Source organism: Aquila chrysaetos, chromosome 2, assembly GCF_900496995.4.
Source record: "Aquila chrysaetos chrysaetos chromosome 2, bAquChr1.4, whole genome shotgun sequence".
Classification (NCBI taxonomy): domain Eukaryota; kingdom Metazoa; phylum Chordata; class Aves; order Accipitriformes; family Accipitridae; genus Aquila; species Aquila chrysaetos.
This window is the reverse complement of record NC_044005.1, coordinates 20,314,472-20,330,558: the sequence shown is the minus strand read 5'-3', so window position 1 is coordinate 20,330,558 and position 16,087 is coordinate 20,314,472. Positions and strand designations below refer to the sequence as shown.

The 16,087-nt window shown below is 45.1% G+C and overlaps 1 protein-coding gene across 7 annotated transcripts in view; it reads right to left on the bottom strand.

Annotated features, from left to right (window-relative positions):
• Positions 1-16,087, bottom strand: part of FOXN3 (forkhead box N3) — a 214,955-nt gene that overhangs the window by 160,003 nt on the left and 38,865 nt on the right. The gene's annotated exons all lie outside the window — the stretch shown is intronic.

The following is a 16,087-nucleotide window of genomic DNA, read 5'->3' as shown; positions in this document are numbered from 1 at the left end:
CTGCCATATTCTCCCAGCATTCAGCCCTCAAGCTCCAAAGTTTGTTGGTGCTGCCTGAGTTCACTTCTCTCCAATTTTGCCTGCTTCCTGAATGTCAGATCCTACCAAAGCCTTTCCTTACCAATGACACTACTACTCCTCTTCCTTTGCACCCTTTTTTCTGCTGGTTTTTGTTTGTTTTCTTCCCCCAAATAATCAGCCTTAGTCTTTCCCAGCTGCTCAGCTCTGCAGGTGTCAACCACCTAGAAATCACTGACCAAGTCTTAAATCACAGACTAAGCCTTAAAATCCAATTTAGCTTTCAAGATAATTATTAAGATAATCATGCTTTTTAAATAAAATTCTGTTTCCTTGTGGAGAAAAATTAACAACATCCAGAACATCAACATTTGTCTAGGAAATTTCTTCATGGTATTTTTACTGATAATGAATGCCATCTCTTAATAATCCCCCAGGTCCTCTTTAGAGACAATTATTATAAAAACAGATCTTCCTAATGAAGATAGAGTTACTGAGTCCAGAAGTTTTAAATCACTGATCAGGATGGCTGTGAGACTCTGTGCAGCAATTAGTGTTAAAACCAGTTTTAAGATGAAGTTGGATCGCTTTCTGAAAGGGATGCTACATCGGTGAACCCCAAGGGGCCCCGTGTGCCTACAGCTGCGCAGCAGCCACTTACCGGGACCTATGAGGTCATATGCAGCACGTGCATTGGCATGTATGCGTTACGTAAGCACGGAAGGACTAAAAGCACATGAGAAGACTGTAGGAGAAATTAAAACAACCAGAAACCCACGTGCGGGAAGCAGCGTGGGGAGCGCGTCGGGGGGCCCCGCAGCCCAGCCCTGGGGAGGCTAACGGGGGCACGCGCGGGCAGCGTGCCCCGTGGAGCGCGCAGCACGAACCTACATGGCTGTAAACGCGAGAGACGCTGGGCTTCACCTGGTTGTCCTGTACACGCTGAATGGCAGCCTGGATGTAAGAAACTCCCTCTGTAAAGGTTTCACCCCATGAAATAGTTTCTCTGCATTATTAAAGCCCGTAGCAAAAGGACAGCTCCTGCCTCCAGGAACATCATCTCACAGCAATGGATGACGTTCACCACGATGCTAAAAACGTGCTTTAAAAATTCTTGGGCAAACGAGTGAGGGCCCAGTACTTCAGCCCGGATCCTGCAGCTCTCACAGCCCTCCATTCAGGCAGAAGGCTCCTGCCTCCTTACGGGAGGAGGGCCTCAACAAATGAGTGCAATTAAAGCATAGATAATGCATCTGAACATGTGCATTCCTCATTTATTTAACAAGCACAGTTTAGCTTTAATTATTTATGATAACACTTCAGAAGAAACTAGTAAACATAGTGCAGTAGACTCTACTGAAGTAAGAAAGCCCTTGCTGCGGGAGACTGCCCTGTGGCCTCCTGCTCTGAAACCTCTACTGGGACAGGGACTCAAGCCTCACTTAGTAAAGGATTTACGAGGTGCAAGGATTAGTGCAAATGAGGAACTTGAGGTTGTATTTGACTTCAAAAAAAAAAAAAACCCAAACCAAAATGTAGCATGGAAAACAGTGAGCAAAAAACAGTGAAAAAGAGAAAGAGAAGCAGCTATGAGAAGAGGGGTAGGAGCACACAGACAGCACCCAGGAGCGGAGCGTCGGCCCAGCATCGCCCCTGGGCCAAGGCGGTGCAGCGGTACGGCCATCTCTGGCCACCCCCTCCTGCAGCTCCTGCTGCGGCCGCGGCAGCACCCCGAGTTGGCTCCTGCTGCCCTGAGCCCCGCTGCAGGGAAGGGGACCTGCCGGGGCACACCTCCGATACACCTCTCTGGACTCCTGCCATCCTTCCAAATCCAGCTATCTGAGGAGGAAACGGAGCTTTTCTGGCTGTCTCCCTCCTTGTTAGCAAAGCCCCTGTCCCCATCGTGCATGGCTCACTGCTACCTGCTTTCAGAGATCATTGGAAATGGCAGTGGAGAACGAAAGGGCGTTGCAGCAGGAGGGAGACGGTGCCAATACTGAGGGCCCATTCTCAGTTGCACTGCTGCCTGTCAGTTGCCATAAAACATGCTGCTGTCTCTTAGCCTGGATTACTGCACCCAAAGGTGTAAAACAGAATGGCTTGAAGCTGAAAATACTCCAAAGTCACGGCGCTATTCCCCGCCTTCCTGAGACAATTGCAGTGCACGAAGAATCTGTGTTGTCTACTGAAATCCAAAAATACCTGCTAATAAAGATCACCACACGGAGCACTGCCAGGCAATTTCAGGACACTTGAACTGTTAGCATGTTCAGTTGGTTTACATGGATCTTTGGTGAGCGGATGAATAGCCTACCTGCAGGAACTGACATCCAACTCAAAACCATCCTGATGCACAGACGTACAGAAAGACCACGCAGCCCTTTCCAGACAGCCATGCGTGAATGCAGAGATGTCCAAGTCTCAGGCCACCTTGGGATTGTTATTCACCAGGGAAACCTGAAACTAAGTTTAGCACTTATCTGGAATCAATTCTTTCGCCCTCACTCTATAAAAGTCAGGCCTCTTCCTTAATGAAAAAGGTGCTATGCACTCTAGCTTTGCCTTTTCTATATTTCGACTTAAGGTATCGCTGGCTGTGTGTAATAGTTTTGCTCCTGCAGAGCAACCTTCTGAAAAGGTCAAAACAAAACACTAGGAGCCAAATTCATCGCTGGTACAACTCCATTGACTTCAGCAGCATTACACCTGGGATAGATCCAGCCGTAACTGTTTCCATTAAGGTAAGTGGAAAAGAAGTGTACTTGCTGTCTTAACTTTACTTTTCAATTGATCTGTTCTGTTCTACTCTGTGTTTCATTGCAATCAATAGGAATATATCTATTAGAGAAAGTTACAGCACAAAACATCTAAATAGCTTTTAAAAAAACTTGGCTTCTCGGTTTATAATGAATGTCAGGGAGATGAGAAGGTAGCACGCATTCAGTGTGCATTCAAGTGCTTTATCTTTCAGAAGAGGATAGATGTAAGCAGCTACCGCAAATATTTTTATGTATAAGCTACATCATAGCCAACAGAGATCTTCCTTAAAGATCTGTTCTTGATATCAGACATGAGCTGCCAGCCCTGAACAACAATGTCAAATATAGCTCAGATATTACACGGATGGGCACCATAAATGCTTCTAAGAAGTTAGATTTGGGGGAAATAAACTTAACTTCTCTGGGATTGTGTTCATGTTCATCATGTTCTGCTCTGCACCACGTCAGCCATGCTGACAGACTCCTTCTTCTAGGCAGAGGTAAGATTATGGGAATCTTATTTGTATTTCAAATGCTTGTTTTGCTTTCCAAACTTTCAATGCTTCTTGCTTCAACTCTCCTGTATATGCCATGATGGCACTCTACCACTATACCAGTGCCCATTGCTCTGGCTGAAACAACACCCAGAGTGCCACTAACTGAGCCATTTTTAATAAGTGATCCTGGAAAAATACCACAAATCAATCTTTGGGATCAGCTTTAGTCATTGAGGATGTCATGAAATGAGATGACATTACCAGACTAGACAGCTCCTAGCATTAAATTGTAGTCATGTGGCTCTTTTAATTTGACATTTAGAATTTCATTTAAATCTTTGCCCCAGAACTACAGAAATATCTATTAATGCCTTCCATTATTCCAGATTTTAATTTTTATTGCATTTCAGTGTCATGCATCACTGCACTGGAAGCTTCAAAAAGATGTTGCAGACTCTGCCTAGCAGTGAGTGTGCTGCACCTCCCAAACTGGGACGTGGGACAGGCGATGGGTGAGACCAAGAGATGGAACAAGTGAAACTAAATTGCAGTTGCATCACTCCATTGCACATATGCTATATACCGGTTTTAGATGTGGGATTTGGGTTTTTAGACAGATTACTGAGGGAGAGACTCATCTGTTGCTGGAATGCTATTATGCTCACCTACAGCCACAGCGCTCTCTCCTTTGCTTATGCCAATGCCAACAAAAACTGTCTAAGGTGGTCTTAGTGTCCTGAAGGACCGGGCACTAGAGTATACCCATGTGCTACCTCTTCCACAGGATAAAGACCCTCTATCCTGTACTGGCGACTTACACACACTCTCATTGACTCCCTGTTTGAAGTTTCCATTGTGAAATTCAGGATTGTACCAACTCTCGCACAGATCCTTCGCAATTTATGTCATGTCAGCTCAGTCAGCGCCAGTGACCAGGTCTCAGGTGCTAATGGCCATCATTTAAAGGTTGCTTTTAATGCACAACCAGTCAAGGAAAAAGCAATCATTTTAAGGAATACTATTGTATTGATTTAGTTTGCATCACTGGGATGTCTTAGCATAATGGATAAGGTATTCATGACGAGTGTGCCACACTATTCCCTGTGAAAACATTCTTAAGATGTAAATCATGAGGCAAGAAGGATTTGGGAAAGGGCCTTTTTCTGCTCTTCATATTTGCTTGCTCTTCTTTTCAACTGAGTATCATTCACTTTAACGTACATATTCTGAATAGCTATGCAACTCAGAGTAATTCAATTTTCCCACCACAATCAACAAAATGTTCTTCCCTTGATCACTCCACTTCGTACATTACTTTGTGGCCACTTCAGTGTCAAATTTGGTCTTCCCTGCAATATCCAAATGCTCCTAACACAATTTACAGCCTACTCAGAGAGTACCTTCTTGGAAATAATAAGGATAATTTCTCCTCCTACTTTAAAGGGCTCTTGATTGGGTGCTTTCAATCAGCTGTTAGCCAGAGTTACCTCAGGATTTCTCAAGTTCTTATGGTGAAATGGGACAATGCCATTTAGCAGTCAGAGAGCATGTTTAATGGATCACGCTAATCTCAAGGAGGGCCTATGAAACTCTAATTTGTCAGGTTTCATTACTTTCAATAATGACTGTAATTTTCCTGAAGCGTTCTGCTCACTAGAAAATTACGTACCATAGTTTTGCACCCCATTTTGTCTAACTCTGTATTCAGAAAAATTGAAGGCATCTCATTCTCCACGGCTACTACCCAGAAGGGGCCTGCAAAAGAGGGGTTAAGAGTTCACTGTCAGACGTATTTATCTCAGAAGCAGGTATAATTCTTTTGCAAACAGCTAAGTGTCAGTGCAAAGCCAAGCTGATTCAGGGTAATAAAAGCACTTCTGCAAAGCTTTTAGGTGACACTATATCCCTCACAAGCTTTCTCCACCCCTGCATCTACTTTATCATCCAATACCATCATTACCTTGACCAATCTGCACATTATTTCCTTTCCAAATGGATCGATTTCAAAACAGCTCATCTGCTAATGCTCAGCACAGGTTTGGGCGATTCTTCTATTGTTTCAATTATTTCTTTGAGGAAAATTCGATCCTGTTAAGCAAACAAAGCTTTTATCTCAGCTAAAGAAGCCTGAGCTACGGTCGCCACTGACAGATCAAGAGCTTCTTCTGAAACCCTCCTTGCAGCTGTAGCACCCTCAAGTGACAGAGATGTCCCAGTTTAGTTCATTACATGTAATAGACGGTGTTAGCTATAACCCAGTACATTAAATAGGTGAGCTATTAAAATTAACCGAGTCCTGCACATTTCTGAAGGAAGATGTGCCGTCTCAGTAAATGACTTGGCGATCTCCTGGGTTTTGATCTGCTGTAGCAAAGGAATGGCTTCCCAAAGAGCAAAAAAAAAGGCACATACGGCTTCACCCCAATTTCCAGGGGCTACTGTCTGTGCAGCTAATTCTGATTTGGAGGGCAAACCAGCATTGATCAAGATTCGAAAGTGAACCTGTCAGGCTTTCTCAGATGTCTTTGGAGATTTGGCCTGGCAGTCCATAAGTAATGCAGAGTGTGCAGATGAGAAAGCCCCGGGCAGAAGAGAGTGGTCACAAAGGAATAAATAGAGCAAAATAGATGATCTTCCAGTTGCTGCTTGTGTGGCGAGTCTACTGTACCTTTATACCTCTTCACTCTGCGATAACAGTGCCTACACGCTTTATAAACAGAGACTGGAGCAGCTCTGTCCACAGCCATTCAAAATCCTCTTTACAAGGCACTATATACTGAATGGGTGCAAAGTAATTTTATTATAAATGTCTGTGGTTAAATTTTAAACTCTACAATCATCTCCCAGGATCTTTTTATGTAAAATTTTGTCAGCTGTGCTAAGGAACAGTGTTTACCAAGACCTGCCTTTCATACAGTCCAATGTAGGATCGCTGGAAATAAACACCAACTTGGTCAGAGATTCTCACTTGCAGGTTCGTCATGCCGGCATTTATATGATTTTCCTAGCCTCACTCAGATACGCATGAAGGGCCCAAAACAACAGCCTGGAAGCATGAGACCAAAGAGCATTACTTTCAGTTCATTATTGCCTTTAATACGCCAGTCTGGTGCTGGACGGACCATTCTGTTGCCACCAGTGAAGTCCTGAGCAGTAGCCATAGCTTTCCTACACTGGGCACTTAGTGCTAGTCCAGAATAAACCGGGAGGAACTTAACTCTGCAAAAAATGTTGCCCGAACCCTAATCAGATGGTAGAACACTATTTTACCTGAATCCCTCTAGGTTTCCCACAGGCACAATTTTGCACACACAGACTTTTCAGCTCTTGTACAATCGCCAGATGTGCCTATCTTCACATGGTGCTCACCTGAATTTACTTTACAAGTGCCTTATGTCCCCAAGAGAGTAGCTGCTGGGGACTAGGAAATCAGCCCTGTTCAAAGCAAGAGATTCAAATGTCGCTTAAACTTGTAAATGGCTGGAGCTGAATGCAAACTTTGTGGCTCAGCCCATCACCAGGTATCTAGAGATGCCTTAGTATGCCAAAGCAAATACAGTAAATAACCCTATTATTTCTACATGGCATTCTCATTCCTGATTTGAAAAAAGCTTTTCAAGTAAAACATGCTTTGCTTTACCTGAATGCAGAAACAGCTCTCTGTCCTGCTGTGTTTTGTTAAAATGCTTCAAATGGCCCTTGGTCTTCTGTGCCTAGGGCTGATGCACACGCGCTTATTCCAGCAACTCCTAGGCTTAAGCCGTCATTGACGAAAAAGCCAATTTGTTGTTCACTGCTTTAATATCAATGTAGCAAGAATCAGAACACTTTTGAAATATCACCCTTGATCATGTTTGTGACTCGGGCACTTGGGAAATTCAAGCCACTTTGAATGACATCGTTTTATTGGGAGAACATCAGAAGTAGCAGGATCTCTTATACTGACATATTGGTTCCACTTTGCTAGACACACGGGATCAAAGTCATCCCTGGCGGAACTCCATAACCTTCAACAGACTGGATAAATTTGGCCCTGTATGCCTGTAGCAGCTGGGTACTACAATTGTTTTCCTCTTTTCATCCGTATTTTGAGGCTACGGAGCCTGATTTTCTGCTTGCAAAGCAACTTGAGATTTTTGCGTTTGTGTAATGTGAGGCAATTTGTATTATCTATCATACATGGCCCTGGTATGATTGTTATGGTCATCTGTGGCACATACCTAAAGTTTAAATTAAACACATACTATAAATAGCCTAGGAAGAATCAAGCTGGAGATTATTTTATCAGACACTCAGCAATCTGTTCAACTGGCTTTCCCGCTTACTAAACATGGCATCAGAGTCCATTTTGAATGTACAATTATGTTTTCTTTATGTAGCATCTCCTATCATCTATTGTATTCATATAGAGAGAAGCAGCTCGTAAATACCATTTCACATTCCAAACAATTTGCTATAGGCAACTACATCATTGCTTTGTGCAAATAAATTTACATAAATCATTATTAGAATGTTTTATCTTAGCAACTTTATTTTGCTCCCAGAGCACAAATTAAATGCATGCTTAAAGCAGAATATTTTAGAGGGAGTTATTCCTGAACTGCTTATGAGACAGGAATAGACATTTCCATCTAATTTTTCATTCGTAATGTAATTTCTTTAGTTTTCTCTGTACATTTAAAAACCGCACATCTAATTTGCAGGGGTTTCCCTGGAAGTGCGCAGTAGAATAGATGACTGTGCCACAATCTGTTCATCCATCAGCCGGTACTTCCTTTGACTCACTCCGCATTCTGCTCCGAATACTTTGTGGGAAAGGCCAAGAACGACAGTAAGTCCCACTTGCTGCTTGACATGATTATATTACAAGCAAACTGTTGTTGTTAACCAAAATTTGCAAATAAAGTCACTGGAAGATAAATCTATATCTAGTAAATATTTCTGTGTTTGAATTAATTGAACAGAGCTAGTCCTTGCTAGCTCAGATTTACAGCCCGGCATCCACCCATGCATCTCGTAACAAAACGCGTTGTTGTTAGTATTTTTCAATTACAAACGCATACATCCTAATTGTGCTTGACTCAAGCACCGTGACAAGTGACTCGGAGAATAAACCAGAGGGCAGAGTCACCCAGTAACTGTCCCTCAAGCCCAGCTCTTGCTGTTTGCCAAGCCTGAAGACGCAGCGGAGCCGTCCCACGGCTGTCCGTGCCCGGCGAGAGGCTCGCGTCCGCTCGCCAGTGCCACCGACGGGAGCCGAAGGACAACCAGCGCCCGGCAGCTCCCAGCTCCGCCAGCGTCCCTTTCCGCACACCTCCACCCAGCGCCCCAGGGCCAGCCTGCGGGATCCGTCCCCGGCAGAGCTCCCTGCGCAGTGACCGATTTCGAGAGACCCGGCAGGCCCATGTGGGGCCCGGGAGGTCGACGTGGAGACGCCAGCTCTCCACGGCGGGCTGCAAACTCCCCGCGAAAGCCCGGCTGCAGCTCTTCCAGCAACGCTGCTCCCGCTCCCACAGCTTGCTGGTGTACCACGGGATCTGGCCCCTCCGCGCTGCAGACCTGCCCTAGGACAAGCCAACGTGCTCTTTCAATACGCTCTCAAACTGAAATACAAGCTTTTAAACACAGGCGTGTTAAGCAAAACTTGATCTTTGATTTATCTCTGTGTCCAACGCTGCTCCCACTTGCCCCCTCCTCAACTTCTTTGTGACCATTCGCAGAGTTGCTTTATCCCCTCAACTCCCTTCTAGGGAAGAGCGAGCCCGGAGCAAGTGTTAAGACACCAAGTAAAGGCCTCAGGAAATAAGGAAAACAGAACAAGACCTTTTGTTACTCTGCACTGCTATCGTAGATCACCTTTGTATAGATAAGGAACCTCTCCTGGCCGAGCAAGTACAGCTACCATTTTTTGTACCATCTCCGCAGCTGTCCCAGTTTCCTTTGAAATGAAACCCAGGTACGTGGATGGGAAAGAAAATGATAGTCCAGATGATCCACAGAGAGCTCCCAACAAGTGCTGTGGACACAGCCATAATCTTGGTAAGTATTATAATGCAGAAGCCTTGATGAGAACTTCTGTATGACCCTTTCTTCCTCCAGAAAAGTGGCATACCACGTCTGCTGTTACACTTAGTCCACTTGCATGTCCTGTTGTAGGCATCGCTGGTATGTCTCAGCTGCCAGCCCATCAGCTACACATCAGTTTAAATGGACATGAAAAATGCAGCAGAAGCAGAGACACAGCTGAGAAGCCTGTATCAGGATTCAATGCAAATACCACCTGCCCCAGTAGTGTTTCATCTCCGTCTTGATCTCAGAGATAAGCTGGGAGTTGTGCAATCTGGAGCTACATCTGAGTCAAGCCCAGGGTGTGGGAGAGGTTCAGGCCAGAGGATGCTCACTTCCAGGCTCTTTCAACTTTGTGCTAGCATAGATAACTCTCTGCTATTTGGGATAAAGGGGGGGGGGGGTGTGGGGTGTGACTGCAGATAGCAGAAAAACCTCTTGCAGGTCCTTGCCTTTCCCCTTCCCCAGCATTCCTGCCCCCAGACACCAGCAGAATTTCATCCAGAGCAGAAGGACCGAATCAAATCACTTAATCTAAGTATACTGCATATCCCTATAGGTCTGGCTAGATCTATTCTCGAACTAGCATATCATAGAAAATTGCTTCAAATGTAGAGGCTTTCCATTCCACAGCCACGGTGATACCGTGTGAATAGCAAGTAACTGAGTACTGGGAACCCAGTGAAGCTTCAGTAATACAGCCATGGAAGATGGCAATAATTTATCATCTCTGCAGTAGTTTAATCCCAGATGCACCATTTGCTAATTTATTTCCATATGTACCTGGCAGACAGATTAATCAGCCATCTCTCTCTGAAACCTAGATTGCACTTTATCCCTTTAGTAAGCAAGAGAAAACAAATGTACACAGCAAAATAAGAGTCCCTTACTGAGGAGCTTCGTCAACCTTTACAGCTTGCAGTTTCCTTTTTTAGCTTAACAATGGCTTTTCAAAAATGTAACACCCAAATCTGCTTTCACATCAGTGCATTTCTCCATCTACTGAAGTGTCTTTGCCAACGCTTGTGAAAATGAAGGCAGAGATACGGAGGGGATATCCCTTCTACTTCTGGAGTCAGCTGACAGAGCAACATAGTCCAACAAGAGGGGCAGCAGCCCTACACCCAGGGCCAGGGCCATCTCCATGGCCAGCAGCGACTCCTCCGAGCCAAGGAAGCTGTTTCTCTGTGCTGGGCTTTGCAGAGTTGCAAAATAGGGATAATAATATTTTACAAAACATTTCGAGCTCTACTGAACTGATTACTATTATCAGCAATAATGCGCTTCCGATGCACTTAGCCCTTCTTCTGGAAAACTCTGCAAAGGGGCCGCACTTGCCAGAGCCAAGCAGCTGTTAGCACTTCAGTGATGTTATTGGTAATAAATACAGTGTCAATTCTGTGCCTGGTGCCCTTTAAGGATCTGTTTGCAATCCACTCTTTATTTTGATTATAAGACATTATCTGCATTAAACATAATTAGTCATATTATATCATTTGCCAATGTAAGCATAGTCACTTGACAAGGCACGATGGAGTTGAAAGAAAGCGCAGCATGGTCTGAAGCCCAAGGAGATGAAGTAAGTGGGAGACGGCACAGACCTGGAGGGGACACAGGCTCAGGCATCCCCTGGTCACAGGCTTTTTGTGTGAAGGGTGTCACTTGCATAGCCACGCTGTGACTCTGTTCCCTGTGTCAGAGCCTAAGCGGGCACATGCAAAACATCATTATCAAACCATGGAAGAGTAATAAAATGATTGCTGAAAATGAAATTATTTATGAGCTTCAGTATCCTCATAACAGTTACAATAATCAAAATACATAAATATTTGGATATGCTACTGACAGATGGCATATACCGCAATAATCATACAGAATATGTCAGTTTTCAGAATCAGCTTATTCCAGAGTTGGCACATTTCAGGGATTTCTGCTACTAAAATAAGCACCTGGTATTTGATCCTCCAAAAATGTATTTTCACAAACACATGGGTGTCTTTTGATAGAAAAGCTACAGGGCTTGTCACCATCCACATACACTGCCCAAATAACAGTGTACTGCCAGCAGCTTCCTTTGCTTCACCTGTGTGTCAGTTGGAAAGGCAGCAGCAACCCGCCTTGTTAGAGCTGGAGTTGTCAGGACAGAGTGACAGTGCCTTGCCGAAGTATATCAGCAGTTTGGGTTTCGTCCACACGTTGCCTCTGAGACACAATTTTTCATTTGCAAGCCCAGGAAGAACAACCCAACTTCTTTTGCTAATGCTCCTCTGTCAGCAAGTCTGAAAAAAAATCAAGGCTTTTGGAGACCTCTGGTTGAAACTAATTAATGTTCATTAATAATGATTAAAACAATTACAGTGGACAAATACGCATATTTGTGGTGGGCACCAACGAAGCGGTAGCCTGTGCCCGGGACTAAGAAACCCACATGGAGAAGACAGCCCCAGGTGGAGGAAAGGAGGAGAGTAAAGGCCATGTCCCCAGCGGGCTGCTCCTCCGTCCCTGCACCCAGGACAGCGGGGGACGGGACCGGCATGCACACAGGAACAGGGATGCTGTGCCGTCACCCCCCCAGGATTATTACTAAATAGCAGCCTCCTTCCTCCCCTGAGGGGGGGACAGCCTGGAGGAGACGCTGCCTCAGGTGAGTCTCAGCCACCACCAGTGTCCTGATTTCAGCTGGGATAGAGTTAATTGTCTTCCCAGTAGTGGGTACAGTGCTCTGTTTTTGAGTTTGGTATGAGAGGAATGTTGATAACACACTGATGTTTTCAGTTGTTGCTCAGTAATGTTTAGTCTAAAGTCAAGGATTTTTCAGCTTCTCATGCCCAGCCAGCAAGAAGGCTGGAGGGGCACAAGAAGTTGGGAGGAGACACAGCCAGGGCAGCTGACCCAAACTGGCCAAAGGGATATTTCATACCAATAGACATCATGCCTAGTATATAAACTGGGGGTGGGGATTGCTGCTTGGGGACTAACTGGGCATCAATCGGCAGGTGGTGAGCAATTGCACTGTGCACCATTGGTATATTCAAAACGTTTTATTATTACTGTTGTCATTTTATTAGTGTTATCATTATCATTATTAGTTTCTTCTTTTCTTTTCTATTAAACCGTTCTTATCTCAACCCATGAGTTTAACTTCTTTTCCCGATTCTCTCCCCCAGACCACTGGGTGGGGGTGGAAGTGAGTGAGCGGCTGCGTGGTGCTTAGTTGCTGGCTGGGGTTAAACCACGACAGCTGGCCCCACGACTTCTCCGGGCCCCATCCTCCCCTTAGTGAGTCCAAAATGCATTGGCCACAGCCCTCCCAAGTAGTAATTCCTCTCCATGAATACCAGTATTTCGGAAAAGCTGTTTACAGCACCACGCAACAAGCCATTTTAGCAGATAGTAGTTGGTGGTAAACAGACAAATTTAAAAGATTAATAGCATTCATTTATTATGTTACACTCTTTTCAATTTTCCCAGACAATCAAATTGGTAAATTAGAGCCATAATTTTCCACCAATTAATACCAGATGTGACACATTTTGACATTAAAAGAGTAAATATAAAAGAACTGTCAAATACTTCATACCCCTAATATAACACTGTCTGAATGGAAAACCTAAAATCCTCATGCCTCAGACCTGTTCTGAAACACAGACACAAAGGATGCTGATGTTTCCAACGACTGCACATTCACATGCTGCATGCTGACCCCTCGACAGTCACTAGCACCTTTCCCAAATGCATGTTGACTAAAAAGCCCAAATCTCGAAGCAATATTTATACCTGTAAGCCAGTACAGGACATACTGTCATAATATAAAGGGAGATGCCAATAAAAAGTAATAGAAAATGCCAAAGACAAACCAGGGTCATTGCATGTTTTTCAGCGCAGTACGGGAAAATGATAGTTACCAGAGCTTTTAGAAAAGAAAATGGAATCCGAAAATCTTGATTTGGCTGCATTTATAAACAGCTGATCTGGTGCTTCTCCTTTGCAACAGTTTCCACACTAGGACATCGCAGCATCAGTTGCAGGACATTCTGCAGCATGCCACGGTCCCAGAGTCAGCCAGGCTCTGTGTTCATACAGCTGACTGGCACAACCAAGTCAAGGGAACCTGCCTGGCACGAGGGGACCACAACGCACAAGGTCCCAGGGATGGGGACGCAGAGGTGCTCTCTGTGGCCATCCCAGCTCCCCCAGGTGTGCCAGACCCTGCTGCACAGGACGCAGCAGTGCTGCCCACGCTGCTCCAGTGCAGCTCTGCTATCCAGAGAGGAGAGACACACAGCTCTGGGAGCAATTAAGGTTCATCTGCTTTTAACTCTGCATCAGCTACAGTTTTGGGGAGGAGGGAACATACCATACAGCAGCAATCCTTTACTTCAGTTATAGCCATACCCCCTTTTTCCATATAATCCCAGGCAGCGTGGATTTTTGATACAGGCTGAAGGTGACTTTGTGAAGAAGGAAATATCCCCTTCACACGCCACCCCCCTCCCCAGGCCCTTGAGCAAATCTCCCTACGAATTTTCCCCATTTGCACTGTGGAGCTGAACTGGGATCACACAGTCCATCACCGGTATCACATAGCCCTCTCTCCGTCAGTTCTCCGTCGCAACCTCCAGTATCACTTCCCAAACTCACTAGGCAGCAATTGCTGCGGACTTCAGGTTTCACTACAATGTACAATGAAAGGGAGTGAAACGAGGAGGATGTCTGGAAGACAAGAGGCGTTTTCCATCAGTGGTTGCTTTGCAACCCAGGGCAACAGGCAAAACTCCACCATAATTACATCCCACTGGCAAAGTCACTGAAGTAAAATGTGTCTAGGTGGAAATCACTCTCCCTCTTGTGTCTCACCATGCTCACAATGAACAGGCTTCTCACGCACAACCATATGCCATGTTTTACCAGTACAGACAGGTATCTGACACGTTTCCTCGTGGCCAGACTTAACCGGCCAAATCTGGTACTCAACTGACATCAGCAGAAGTTCTTTTCTCTGATTAGAAGTCATGGGCTTTGCCTGCCTTTTGACCCAAATTAACTGGCTCCTCAGGCTCCAAAATCTGCAGGGACATTCAGCCACAAGAAGAAAAAAGCTGGACTGGAAAGGGTCTCAGCCACATCTGCAGCGACGTTACCAGGAATCTGCAGAAGCGTCCCCGCAGGGTCCTGGATCCAAAGCAGACAGTGCAAAGCTACAGTCTGTTGGCACAGGGGAAGACCATCCCTACTGGCCCTACAACATTTGTGATGGGATGAAATACAGTCTGAGGCTTCAGAGCAACTGTGAAGCCCAGCCTCTGTCTGGACACTTTCCTGGAGAGGTATGAGAATAGGGCTTGAAGCAGGATCAGCAATCTCCCCTTTTCAGTCTTTTCCCATAGACGGGCAATGGGGGACAGAGGGGAATGAACTTTAAATGGCTTTGCAAGAGGAACCCAGATGAAAGCAAATCAGCTACAACTGAGAAAATCCAATCTACTTAACTGTCCTGCACAGAACTAATTTTGCCCGGTGCAGCTGTGACCTTCATGAACATCAGGTTAGTAGCAGCCTTACTATCTCCAAATGAAGGTGGAAGACAGTCATCCCTTAGCAGGCCACCACAATGTCAGAGAGAAAAGAGTTCTTTTATAAAGCACAGCCTCCGGATCAAGAGGAATGCTACCGGAAGATTACACTGCAAATCTAATCCCCTATCCCTGATGCTCAACAATCTGATACATGAACCTGCCTTTCATCAAAGAGGCTGGCAATTGCAGTTATTAGGCAATTTGAGCAGTGGGTAGGGAATGATGTTGCCAGCTGTATCAGCCAGCTCAGGTGCAGGCGGATGGCCACACCAGCTCCTCCCACTGAGGAGTCCTCACACATGTGTTCATCCAGGTACATGTTGCAGCACATCTGAGCAACAAGTTTTAAAAAGGGTCTTAACATTTTCCAAAATGCTGGTACAAACTGTCTCCTGACCGTCTTGTCTCCAGGTATTTGCAGAATGCCCATCAAAGTGGTATCTGAGGGCTTTCAGTCTTTAATGTTCAAACTGACTTTTGGCAATCTCATTCTCACTTCCCAGAAAGGGGGGGACAGCACAGGCCAACTACGGAAAAAAGAGTCATATCCATTAACCTTGGCTACCCAAAAGCCAGACATGTACAAAATGTAGCTGTCCAGGTCCCACCTGCACAAGGCAGAGGAGGTCAGAGGAGCAAAGGGGCCAAGTGACTTGCACCAAAACATGTTGGCCAGTTAGTGCTGCTCAACTGGTGATGTGTCACTAACAGACGTTACTGGTGTTACTCCTCACCTTCCAATAAGCACGATACCGGGGCAGGCGGAGGAGGCTATAAGGCTTGTATTTCTAAGCTGAGCATCTGGAAAAAAAAGGATCTTGCTTCCGTAGTCTTAAATCAAGAACAACCTTACCACAAGCTGATATATAAACGGTACTTTGAAATCAGAATCAGGCCCATCAGCTACAGTAAGTTGTTTAAAAGTACTCAGAGCGTATAGCCTAAAGAAGTGTTTTACATCTATGCCTTCCCTGTAGAAGGGATCTCAGAGTGCACAGAAACTACCTGTGTCACAGACTAATGGTTTTCTACCAGCAAAAATAGTGAACTACATTTAAAGTATCTGCAAATTGTAATGAGGAGGAGTAAACCTCTTGACAGTAGGCATACATTTGCTATACAAGGAACCCACATCACCAGGAAAGATTTTTAAGTGGTCCACAGTGGAAAG